General features: G+C 37.4%; 1 protein-coding gene across 1 annotated transcript in view; it reads left to right on the top strand.

Annotated features, from left to right (window-relative positions):
• The first annotated feature begins 3,775 nt into the window (after nucleotides 1-3,775).
• The window catches only part of LOC111141979 (methyltransferase-like protein 8), a 71,929-nt gene continuing 63,792 nt past the window's right edge, over nucleotides 3,776-11,912 (top strand). The window contains exon 1 of the mRNA XM_022494876.1: nucleotides 3,776-3,966. The gene's annotated coding sequence lies outside the window, so the exon portion shown is untranslated. The remainder of the gene's footprint in view (nucleotides 3,967-11,912) is intronic.

The raw sequence follows: 11,912 nt of genomic DNA, 5'->3' as shown, positions 1-11,912 counted from the left end.
AGTGGTATATTTTAAAAGATATATACTTTTTTATCTATTTATTCTGCCTTTGGGAGTATTTTATAACAGAAAGGTTTTCGGGGTGTCAGTTCACCAAATTACCAGAACTAGAATTCCACGTCAGTATTTTTAGAGTAAAAGTTTCCATTAATGTAAGATATGATCACTACCAGCATATCTGTCTTCTCTTCTTGTCTCTCTGCATAACCATCCCCCTTCCAGCTGGAAACAAGGCAGCAGTGTTGTGTAGTAGAAAGAGCATCATACCAGAAGTCAAAAGGCACCAGTTGTAGTGTCAGCACCACCACGTAGTGAGATCTTAACCAAGCTACTTATTCTCAGGGAGTTTCATTCAACCATCCGCTAGGAGGAAATACTCAGGATTGAAGTGAGAAATTACATGGGTTTATAAATGTGAACGTGTTGTCAGGGGAAAGGATGAGATGCAGTGATGTTGAGTACATTCTGTGTTAGGGAAATGTAATTGAAACGGAGTTTAGGGAAGGGAGAGGGTTGATTTGGTAGCACAGAGGATTTTTTAGGGTGGTGAAACTATTTCATGGTTTTGGAATGGTGGATATATGACACTGTGCATTTGTTAAAATCCATAGAGCTCTGCAGCACAAAGAGTAAATTATCTTGACATAAGCAAAATTTTAAAAATAAATAAGGACAAATAGGGTTCTGGATAGAAAGCTGACTGATAAAAGAATCTAACTATATTACAGATACATGTAATAACCTCACTGAAAGGGGCCAAGCTGACCTAAGTAACTTTGAAAATATGACTAAAACTAAAGGCAATAGGAACTGTACATAAGCACTGTACTCCAGTTGATAAAGTTTGAACTCTAGCTTGCTATAGATAGAGAGGGATACATATAGAAACATTTATAAAGACATGTATTTAACCAAGGTTGAGTATACCTACATATATTTCCTTCTTTTGTCAATTGAGAGCGCCTATAAGCAGCCTAGTAGCAAGGAGCACACCCAGTACCTGGTCTGTTCTCCAAAAAAAGGAACCAGTACTCTTTGGAGAACTAGCTGATTCTAGGACTGGGTCAAGGAATATACAACATGAGCCTACAATATTTTGTAGTACCGGAAAGTGAGGAAGTGCTCAAAAACAAAACACAATGATGGAAGTATGTCAAAAAGATACAGGAGCTAACTATAGAAGAAACTATAGGAATAAGAGCTCTTCATGGCCAAAACAGGGAGAGTTTGAGCAATAAATAAAGTAGTAGTGGGTAATAATCCACAGTTTAAAATAAACATGAGGGGGCGCCTGGGTGGCTCCGTGGGTTAAAGCCTCTGCCTTTGGCTCAGTTCATGATCCCAGGGTCCTGGGATCGAGCTCCGCATAGGGCTCTCTGCTCAGCGGCGAGCCTGCTTCCCCCTATCTCTCTGCCTGCCTCTCTGCCTACTTGTGATCTCTGTCTGTCAAATAAATAAAATCTTTAGTAAATAAATAAATAAATAAATATGAGTCCATACTGATAGAAACAAATGATTAAATAAGTAAGTAGGGGAGAAGAAACAAATCTCCCACACAAAAGAATTCCAAATAATATGTGTATATCCTCTGCCCTTAAAGAGGTGGAGCATAACTCCCTACTCCGTAAGTGTGGGCTTCCTGTAGTGACTTCCTTCTAAGAATACACTGTGGAAAGAGGGAAGGGAATAACTTCACAGTGGAGAAACTTATCGATCACTCCACAGCTGGTAATCAAGATTAACATCAACCCATCGTAAGTCATGTTCATATCATGAATACCCTTGATATGATGTGATAAGAATGGCACTTTACTTCTGTGGGTTTTTTTTTTCTCTCTGAAACCCAAACCCCAATCCAGTAATGAGAAAAATATCTCAAAAATATTTGAGGAGCATTCTACAAGATACTTGATCAGTATTCCTCAAAATTGTCAAGGTCTTCAAAAACAAAGAAACTCTGAGAAACTATTAGAGCCAAACAGGAGCCTAAGGAGACCTAATCACAAAATATAATGTGGTGCTCCGGATGGAATTCTGTGAGAGAAAAACACATCAGATGAAAACAAAGGGATTTTGAATAAAATATGGACTTAGGTTTATAATAATGTAGTAGTATTGGGGTGTCCTGTCATGATCTCAGGGTGGTGAGATCGAAGCCCCACAATGGGCTGCACTCTGGATGTGGAGCCTAAGATTCTCTCTCCCTCTCCCCCACCCCCAATTGTGCACCCGTGCTTTCCTCTCTCTCAAAAAAAAAAAAAAAAAAAAGAAAGAAAGAAAGAAAAGAAACTATGTTAGAATATGGGAGCTCTCTGTACCATCTGTAACTTTTCTGTAAATCTAAAACTGTTCTAAAATTAAAAGTTTGCTTTAAAAATGCAATAGGAATATGGTAGATGCCACTGTATAGAGGCAGCATAGGTTTAGTGGTTAAGAGGAACTCAGCGGCCTGCCTGGGTTCAGATATCAGCCTCACAACCTGCTAGCTGTGCCAGCCTGGGTATGCTAAGTAACTAGAATTACTTTAACTTCTCTGTGCCTCATTTCCTTATCTGTTAAGTGGGTTCTTGGGAGGTCTAAATGAGTTATCATATGTAAAGCACTGGAAGTAATGCCTGGCGTATAGCAGATACTAAAGAAATGTTTGATTCCGTTTATCATTACTACTTTGTTTTGATCTTAATTTTGGGGAGCTCTGTGTTGATAGCTGAATTTTACTGAATCTCCCTTCTTTAGCATACTGATTTTTAGCTGGTCACTCCAACAGGACAGTGTCTATAATGCTTTTTTCATAGGGGGAAATTATTAAGATTATAAAGATTCAAGAGAAAGCAAGGCCAGAACTGGTGGATTGCCACTCCCAGTTTCATGCTGTTTAAATAGTATTGACCAAGTGAAAAGCCTGGCAGGATCTACTTTTTTATGGGCATAGACATGCCACATACATAAATTCCAAAGTTAACTTTATTTGGTTTTTCAGTAGATTTACTATTGAAATGTCCACTCCCCTTTTAGGGCAAGGTACTGCCTACGGTACAAATCCCTCAGATTTAGGGGTCAGCATCTAAAATTTTCGTGACATTTGAAACAAAATGGATTGTATTATTTAAAAAATGTATATAAAAACATGTTTTAGGCCTTTTACTTCTCTGCCTGAAATACATACAAACACTGATAGGAAACTCCTTATATATCAGCAGCTCAGGTGTGATAGTGTACTGCGTAGAACAAAGAATTCAGAGTCAGGAATCCTGCTTGGACTCTGGGGTCTTATAGCTGTGTGAACAAGGCAACTCATGTAACCTATTTGAACCTCATGTCCCACATCTGTAAAATGGTGATAACAAAAATGCTTGTCCTGCCTTCCTCCCTTACTTATAGGACTGTTGTAAGGATTAGGTGTGAAAATGAACATGAGAGCTTTTTGTGAATTGTAAAACCTATACAAATATTATTGTTCTAGTCATTCTCAGGCTTTCGACCAGATTAAGACTCTAATGAAGCTTTAGAGTCAGATTAGGTGTTATACACCTTTACTTATTTAATTATGCAATAAGGTGAAATCATTTGAATTTAACATGCCTTTGATGGTGTATTTTCTCACAGCACTTTAGTTTTTATGATGTTTTTCTTTGGTGTGACAGAGGAAGGCATTGTTTTTATCTGGAATTGTTTCCTTCAGGTAGCAGTTTGAAGAACTAGCCTTCAAACTCTTCACCGAAATTAGCTGTATAGAGAACACAAAAGCATATCCCTCTGATTTGATGTCTCCTTAGGACATAGACCCTCTTCTCCTGGAGTGAAGCTGACCAGCAGAGGGTGCACGAGCTTTCCCAGGAGCTGGCCTCAAAGGCGAGCTGGGCAGACGGGACTGGTGTCTGATGATTAACAAGTACTATAAATGAAAAGGTTCTGGCGCACCAAAAACAGTTACCAAATGGAAAGAGAGAGCAGCCATAACATCAGGTAACAGTGTGGTACTCACCCACCGTAGCTGGTGAATAGGATGTTTCTAGGTAATTGGCATTGGTATTGTAGCATGGGTTATTTGTCTTCTATGTCCTCCTGCTACTCTTTGTCTTTTCCAATAATTGCTTTCCCTTTCAGGGTTCTTTGCCCCCACCTTCAGAGCATCTGCAGTTGTTGGCCTTATGTGGTCTAACAAATTGGAGTTTTTTAAAACTAGTCTTTCTCTGAACTTTCTTGGCCCTAGGGTGTTTGGGTCCTGGATCCAGCTGGCCACAACACCCTGCCTGGGTCCCTTTACCAGGCTCTCACAATTCCATTGCATCTTTTCCTCCATGTAAATGGGTGACCTCTAAAAAAAATTCACAGTTTTCAAGTTTTACTATCACTACTGCCATACCATCTTTTTTCCCTTCCTTTCCAAGCATGAATCCTCTACCCATAGATATTGTGTAGAGTTTATATACTTAGCGATTATAAAAATATTTTTATGTTTCCTGAGTATAAAGGTTTTTTGAGTTTACTTACAAAGATAAAGAAAAGAACATTTTTGGGACATATTGAAACAATAGAAGGATCTCCCTGAGTCTTTCAATCAGAGAAAACTGTAAATTCTTCCAGACTTTTTCTATGCATATGTATATTTGTTTTTATATATATTAATTTTTAAAAATAAGATCTTACTATAGCTACTATTCTGTACCTGATTTTTTCCCCAACCTAGTAAATAATTGGCTTCTTTCCATATCAATAAATTTAGGTTTATAAGCAACATTTTAATATATATAATTATTATATATATATTTAAATATATAGGACTGGGTCCTGCAGTGCATCATGGGGCCTGATCTCACCACCCCGAGATCATGACCAGGCACCCCCCTAACATAGTTTCTATATTATTAAAATCTTATATTATCATGACAATTTGTTATAATTAATAAGGCAATACTACTACATTATTATAAATCTAAGTCCATACTTAATTCAAATTCTGTTTTTCTTCATTCGATGTGTTTTTCTCTTATATATGTATGTATATATAGATAGATATTATGGATATATAGTAATTTAGTCAGTTTTTTTAGTCAGTTTTCTAAAGATGAATATTTAATGGCCTGCAGTTTTTCAGGTTAATGTACAACAATGCTATAACAAATTCTTATATACTGGTCTGCCTGGGTGGCTTAGTTAGGCATCTGCCTTTGGCTTGGGTTGTGATTCCAAGGTCCTGGGATCAGGCCCCACATGGGTTTCCCTGCTCATCAGGGAGCTCGCTCCTCCCCCTGCCTCTCCCTTGTCCAACTGTTCGTGCTCTTTCTCTGCCAAATAAATAAATAAAATCTTTAAAAAAAAAACACAACAAATCCTTATATTCTTCTGATTATATTCTTAGGATAAATTTTTAGAAATTGAATTTTCCATCAAATTTATTCTTTAAGAATTGGCATATATATGGGGCATCTGGATCACTCAGTTGGTTAAGTGTCCGACTCTTGATTTTGGCTCAGGTCATGATCTCAGGGTTGTGAGATCAAGCCCTGCATGAGGCTCTGTGCTGAGTGTGGAGCCTGCTTAAGATTTTTTTCTCTCCCCCTTCCTCTTTACCCCCTTAAAAAAAAAGAATTTTCATAGGTATTGCCTTTCCTCAGGAAGGGTCTTTCAGTGCAGTATCCCCTGATAATGTGTGAGGATGCTTGTTTTTGCACATCACTGATCACAACATTTCACTTTGCCAAAATGATAAGTCAGATACTTAAGTAAGCCATCATATTCTTTTTTAAAAGAATAGGTGGACTTTCCTTTCTCCATGTCACCCCAGAAAATTAGTCTAAGGCAGTGGTTTTCCAACTTTTTGATCTCAGGACCCCTTGACACTGAAAAATTATACCAAGAGCTTTTATTTATATGGATCATAGTTGTCAATATTAATGTATTAGAAATTAAACCTAAGAAAAAATGTAAATACTAAGTAATTTAAAAATAACAATAATAGATCCATTGCATATTAGCATGAATACCATTTTTATTAAAAGTATTTTTTTTAATCTTTTTTCTTTTTCCAACTCTTTTTTTTTCAATATCCTTTTCCAAAAGAAAAAAGATTAATGAGAAGAGTGGCATAGTTTTACATTTTTGTAAATCTCCTCAATATTTGGCCTAAGAGAAGATGACTGGATTCTTTTTCTTTTTTTTTTTAAGTATGTTTAACATACAGTGTTGTATTAGTTTCAGGTGTACAAGATATTGATTTAACAGTTCTACACATTACTCAGTGCTTACTGTGGTAAGTGTAGTCACTCTCTGTCACCATACAATGTTATTATGGTATTATTATTTTTTTTAAAGATTTTATTTATTTATTTGACAGACAGAGATTACAAGTAGGCAGAGAGGCAGGCAGAGAGAGAGGAGGAAGCAGGCAGAGAGAGAGGAGGAAGCAGGCTTCCTGGTGAGCAGAGATCCCGATGTGGGGCTCGATCCCAGGACTCTGAGATCATGACCTGAGCCGAAGGCAGAGGCTTTAACCCACTGAGCCACCCAGGTGCCCCGTTATTATGGTATTATGGACTGTATCTCTTATGCTGTACTTTTTGTCTCTGCAACTTATTTTATGACTACAAGTTTGCACCTCTTAATCCTCCTACCTCATTCACTGGATTCTTATGCTTGCTTCTTCATTGAGTCGTTTATGATATATTGTTCTGGTTTATATGCATGAAGAAAATCTGATCTCATGCAGAAATGTAGGTGGTTAGGGATGCCTGGGTGGCTCAGTCGGTTTAGCGTCTGCCTTTAGCTCAGGTCATGATCCCAGGGTCTTGGGATCAAGTCCTGCATCAGGCTCCCTGCTCAGCAGGGAATCTGTTTTTCTCTGTCCCTTTGCCCCTTCCCCCTGCTCATGCCCTTTCACTCTCGCTCTCTCTCAAATAAGTAAGAACTTTAAAAAATAAAATTTAAAACAATGTAAGTAGTTAGAAAGAGGAGGAGTACTTTAAAGGTCTCTTAGGATGAATGAAAATATTCTTTGCTACTATACCAAATTCCAATAGGCAGTAGTTTTTTAAAGGTCAATTACAATATAACGTTTGAAACCATGTCAGTGAACTTTTCATACTCTGTTACATTAAAATCCTTTGACTGTCTTGCACTTTGAATAGATCTTTTACCCAGGCATGATTTTGTGATATCATTTGTCTCATCTGGAATATATTGGTTCACTGAGCTGTGCAGTTGACACATTTCATTATACTGTATCAAAAATACCTTTTTCTCATCGGAACAGTGTTTAAGTATCAGAAAGCTGTTAAGCTCACCGTGGTAGGCACAAGTTTTCTAGAATTCTAATTTTTTGTTTAAAAGTTTGAATTTTATTAATGGCAACAAGTGGTGTCAGTTGTTTTCCTGACAGGCTTATTTTGTTTTTGAGAAAATGCCAAAGTAAAAATGGTGTTCCATGAATAAAATTTTTATTGCTTCGTCAAAGAGATGCTTAAGTGAAACTGGCTTTTTTTCCCCCTCCTGTCGTTGCATGGTTGGTGAAGAAAATAATTACCTGCAGTATAGTTTGGTGCAACTGCCTTGATTCAGATGAAGATGCCCGCAGCTTTATCCACCATTGCCTGGGCACCATCGTGCAACTGCCACCACTGTAAAAATGATTTATAATATGTTGACGTTATTATGAAAATAATTCTGACCTCTTGAAGACCCCCTTAAAGTGTTTTGGGCCCCTAGGAATCCGCGGATCACACTCTAAGAACCTCTAAGGTAATTGTAGGAACCCATTCTTTTACCAGAAACTGATGTAGCAATAGTTTGTGCCCTCAATTTCTGGCCAGTGAAGTCTGAGAGTAAACGTGTTGAGGAGCTTGTGAGAAAATTTCCCCATTCCTACAAAGATAAAAGGAAGAAATGGTCCTTTTCTTCCTCTGGATGTTACCATGTTAGTTGTAATACCCGGAACTGCTGCAGCCATTTTGTGGCAAAGGGAACAAGCCTTAGGGAGGAAACTGATCCTGTTAAGAGCAGGTTAGAGAAATGACAAGAACCTAGGTCCTTGCTGACATTATAGAACTAAAGATAAAACCACACTTAGAGCTTACCCAGCCTCTGGACTTCTAGTTATGAGAGATATTATTCTCTCATTATTTAAGCCAGTTTGGATAGGGTCTTCTGTTACTTGCCATTGGAAGCATCCCCCAAAACATTTTTTGTTAGCGTGATGAATATTTTTAAGTGTCTGGTGGCCATTTGCATTTCTTTTGTGAATGTTTGTTGGTGGCATTGGTGTATTTTGTACTGAGGTCATTTCTAAGTACTTCCTAAGCATTCCTTAGTATTTTGAAAGCATTCCTTACATATTAGTAATACATTGTAGTGTTTTGCAAGTATCTCCACCAGAGTCTTCTATAGCATATCCTCCCATACATCTTTTAAGCAATCTATTAGTCTTTTTCTTTCCTTTTTTACTTTATAGCTTTGGTATCATGTTAAAAAGAGTCTTTTCTACTCCCACTTTTAAGTAAGTATTCACGTGTATATTTTTAGGCCTATTGAGTATTTTTTACATTAAAAACTTAAACTTACCTGGAATTTATTTTGGTGTTAGGTATAACATAGGCATATAACTTTATTCTTTCCAAAATAGGTAGCCTTTTTCTTTCTTTCTTTTTGTTTTAAAGATTTTTTTTTTTTTTTTTTTAATAATCTCTACATCCAAAATGGGACTCAAACCTACAACCCCAAGATCAACAGTCCCATGCTCCACTGACTGAGCCAGCCAGGTGCCCCTTTACTTCTTTCCTTTCTTTCTTCCTCCCTCCCTCTCTCCCTTCCTACCTCCCTCCCTCTCTTCCTTCTTCCCTTCCTCCCTCCCTCCCTTCCTTTCTTCCTTCCTTCCTAGTTCTACGTGTAAGGTGGGGCTCAAACCCACAACCCCAAGATCTAGAGTCATATGCTCTCCTGACCGAGCCAGCCAGGCTCCCTGGTAGCTCATTTTCTTAATACACTTTTTTGATTAGTCCACCTTTAACCACTGCTTTGAAATACTAGCTTTATTACAAGAATTCTTCCATACATTTTACCCTAGTTTCTGGACTGTCTATCCTGTTTCACTGCATTGACTGTATATCCTGGCACTGTAGACAGAAGATATACTTGCTTTATAGTGTATTATAATGTCTGGAAGGGTAAGCTCTTCTCTACCCCCCTTAACCCAATCCTACCACAAGTAACATCACTATTTCCCTTCCAGTATTTTCCTGGCACTTCCTACATGTTTATTCTTCCAGATGAACTTTTAAATTATTTGTTCAAGTTCCTCAAAAACATTTTTTGGAATTTTGAGTGGCATTTCTCTAATTTTATGGATGATTTTGTTGAGAATTTGCATTTTTACAATATTGAATCTTCAGCTTCAAAAACCCATGTACTGTCTTCCTGTTTATTAAAATTATCTTCCACGCCCCTCTGTAGAGCTGTATAGCTTTCTTCCTATCAGTCCTGTATATTTCTGGCTAAGTTTATTTCTAGGTATTTCATATTACTTTTGTTGCAGTCATAAGAGGAATCTTTTCCCCTATATATTTTCTATTTTTGCTATTGATATTTGTTAAAAAAAAAAAAAAAACTTACAAAAAAATTGAGCTCTTATTTCCAGATAGTTTTGGCTTCTTAAAAAATAGTAAGCACAAAGGACACTATCATTTGTGGTAGTACAATGTGTACTGTGAGGTATGAGGTTCTGCTTAAAGAAACAGAACATACCAGAAACTATATCTCAATGAGTATGATCTTTCCAAGCTGGTTATATTGGAAGTCTATACATTTCTGGCAAAAAACCCCACAACAACTGACTCAAAAAAAAAAAAAAAAAAAAAAAGGTATTATCCTAAAGCAAAGGGTTTGACACCACTAAGGATATGAAAAGAATCAATAAGCCCCAATCAGAGAAAGACGGTAATCATCTGGTTCCACTCATAAGAGGAATAGAAGGAACAGCACAGAGGATCATAGGGGAAGGGAGGGAAAATGTAATGGGAAGAAATCAGAGAGGGAGACAAACCATAAGAGACTCCTAATCATAGGAAATAAACTGAGGGTTGCTAGAAGGAAGGGGAGTGGGGGGATGGGGTAACTGAGTGACAGGCATTAAGGAGGGGTATGTGATGTGATGTGCAGTGGGTGTTACATGCAACTGATGAATTGCTGAACTCTACCTCTGAAATTAATGATGCACTATATGTTGGCTAATTGTGTTTAAATTAAAAAAAAAAATTAAAAAGAATCAGTAAGCTTGCTAGGAGGATATTATCTGAAAATGGAATTTCAGAGATGTTTATTACTTTAATAAATAGTATTCTTTCAAAGTGACTTACTTGAAGGGTCAACACTTATTTTGATGCACAGGTTTACTTCTTAGTTAAACAGCATCACTTTTTAGACACGCTTTGTGTTACCAGGTGGCAGAGAAATGGCTGACAGGTTTTATGTGGATTTGTTCTTGTTGTTTTAAAAGAATCATCATTTAATCATACTGTTTTTGTATTAAATAAGATTCATGTTGCCCCAGGCAGTATGGATTGGCAGTGTTTCAACTGTTGGGAAAATGGAATTTGCCAGTTTTCTAAGATCATTTAAAATAAACAAATTTCTTTTCATCCACATTATGGATTTAAAAAGCATGTGTGGGCTAACCTTGTATCTTAATCACCATTTTAAATGTTTCTATAGAAAATGTGGTGCTGAGCTCTTAGCAGTTGAGTTACAGATGATGTTAGAAGATTACTGAGGTTTCTTTACATGATGTGATCCTTGAAGGTTAAGAATATAATATTCTCTTGTGATGCCTGTCTGGCTCAGTCAGTAGAGCATGCAACTCTTGATCTCAGGGTTGTGAGTTTAAGCCCCATCCATGTTAGATGTAGAGATTCCTTTAAAGTCTTTAAAAAAAAAAAGAATATAATATTCTCAATTATTTTTAAGCAACTTGCTATGGCATTATTATTCATGGACTTCAGAAAATCATTCTTAAATTTACTGATTTTTTTAGTTTATATAATTTCTTGGAATAAGGCTTATTATATTTTGGGTAAGGAATGTTCATATTTTTTTATTTCTCTGGGTGAAGAGTCCTGCTACAGGTCAGAATCCTATGCATGGTATTTCAGACCTGACCACAGGCAATTACAAGACTTTTCCTGGAAGGCCTCACAGGAGGAAGCTGCCATTTTCACAGCCAGTGCATTGCAGTTTTCTGGGGGGATTATAGTCAAGGCTCCCCTGGGCAGTCATGCTCAATAATGGGGACTTGCTGCTGAGATACTTTCTCCACTTTGGCTCAGTACCATTCCACTCCTTGCTCTTCTACCCCCACCTCCAACCCCCTTCTAGCCCATGGATCCATGGAAAGACAGGAGACAGTTTCCCCCATCAGTGCTGCATCTATGTGATCCTCACCCAGTGTGGTTCCACAGGGAAAAATGTAACACTCAGAGCTGGTGCTTCTCTTTGCCTCTTGTTTGCACTGTTGCAGTAAGTAAAGGCTTGACTGTTACTTTCAGTTTGGCTTGATGTCCTCATTCCCCACCTCAAAACCTGATTGCTCGGCAGTGGGAGGTGGGAATTTTTTGTGTGATACATTTTTTTCCTTTTCAGGCTTTAAGGGGTGCCATTTAGAAATGTTTCTGGAATTCACCAAATAGTAACTTGACTTTACATTTGTGAAGTACTATGTAGTTTATAAAGTTCTGTGCAAGAACTTTGTAACTTAAGAATTATCTTCATTTTACAAATGAGCCAATAGGTTCAGGCAAAGTAAGTGACTTTTCTAAAAGTCATGATAATAGAGGGTTGGACCAGGACTTGAACTTGAGGCTTATTATATACTTGGTTCAGCACTTTCTACTTTACTTCCCTACTTCACTGGTAAATTAGTTTTTTTA

The sequence above is a fragment of the Enhydra lutris genome, unplaced genomic scaffold (genome assembly GCF_002288905.1).
Source record: "Enhydra lutris kenyoni isolate GAN:26980312 unplaced genomic scaffold, ASM228890v2 scaffoldscaffold1, whole genome shotgun sequence".
NCBI lineage: Eukaryota > Metazoa > Chordata > Mammalia > Carnivora > Mustelidae > Enhydra > Enhydra lutris.
The sequence above is the reverse complement of the archived record's forward strand: the minus strand, read 5'-3'. Positions and strand labels throughout refer to the sequence as shown.